Here is a 1639-nt window from a genome sequence, read left to right as displayed (position 1 = left end):
GCACCTGTAAACAGACACAGGCTGCCGGCAGCTCAGAGAAAGATCCGGGTTCAGGCAGATGCGGCTGCCCGAGATTGCACTTCCCAAAGACCTCCACAGACGCATCTGTCAGAAAATGTAAAATGCTGGTGTCGGCACTGAGTGTCTTGTGTCCGGGTGCCCACTGGCTGGACACCCGGACACAAGACTCCAAAACCAGACTGGTGGCAACCCTACCCTTAAACCGCGCCCATTTGCTCTCACTTCCTATTGTTCCTGCAGGAAGTTAGGAGAAATCTTTAGAATGGGACACGGAATGGCAAGATTTACCTCACTTTGGCATACCACCAAACCATCCTGATTTCTGCCAGACTGTCCTGGGATTTCAACAGAGGCGTAACTAGAACCTTCAGGGCCCCGGTGCAAGAAACCATGAAGGGCCCCCCAACCGCCATGGCACCGCATGGTCACAGGAAGGCTGCCGAGGTCCCCAGCAAGTGCGGGACCTCAGGCAGCCGCTTGTTTAAAATTTAAGTGCCGGTGTTCCGTCGAGAACGCCGACTCAGTATCTGCGCTTACGTACAGACGGTAATTAACGAGGAAACTGGCATTTATTTACAAAGTATTCGTTTGTAATGGTTAATTGTGACCGTTAATAATATGCCGTCCATGGCAGTAAATGACGGATGGCAGGTAATGATGGATGGAATATTATTAACAGTCACAATCAACGATTTAAACAAAATAGTTTGTCAATAAATCCCTGTTTCCTCGATAGTACTGGTCTGTTCGCAAGCGCAGATGCTGAGGTCAGCAAATTCGACTACGTCGGCGTTCTCGACAGAACACCGGTATCTGCGTTTTGTATCAGGGCATTTTCACGAGTATGAGTACTCTTGAAAATGCCCAGTAATAACACTGGGGTATCCCTACTTAAAAATATAATATATTGCTGGGGCTTGTAGTCCTACATAGTTGGAGCTATTCTGCATTGCTGTATAATCTATGCAGGGCTACAAGTCCCAGCAATACATTATAATAAAAATCAGCAACACACACACACACTTCCCCACGCCCCCCCCCTTCCCATTCCAGACTTACCTTCCCTCTCCTGCAGGGCCCTCTTCCACGTCTCTGCGGCCAGGGGGCGGGGCTAAGAGGAGAGGGTCCTCACACAGCAGAATGTGCTGCCTGGCGGTGCCTGCAGCACGTTCTGCGGGACCAGTGATAGCCTCTCCATCCCTGCCGCACAGCCACCCGTACATGCTGCGGGTAGCTGTGCGGCAGGGAAGGAGCGGCTCTATCTCTGGGCCCCCCCCCCAAGTGGCGGAACGCCAGGGCCCCGTCGCAATTGCGACCGCTGCGACCCTGGTAGTTCTGCCAGTGCACAGATCTATACCTGGACATAACAATAGAGACACCTAGCCTATAGGCAATTCCAGCAATGACAAAAAACTAGACGTGCGATTTGTTTCGTTCCAAATTGAAATTCGGACGAATTTCGGAAATTTGGATCCGAATTCCGAATTCCAGCTAAAACGAATGCAAACGAATCCGTATTCCCGATTTCCCGAAATTCGTTAGCGGCAGTCCGGACGAAATTTCGTTAGCAGCAAAGTGACATTAGAATTTTTTTTTTTTTTTTTTACAGTCTGCAGAA

This window comes from Nanorana parkeri, unplaced genomic scaffold, assembly GCF_000935625.1.
Source record: "Nanorana parkeri isolate BGI_ZX_2015 unplaced genomic scaffold, ASM93562v1 scaffold949, whole genome shotgun sequence".
NCBI lineage: Eukaryota > Metazoa > Chordata > Amphibia > Anura > Dicroglossidae > Nanorana > Nanorana parkeri.
Note: the sequence above shows the minus strand (reverse complement) of the source record.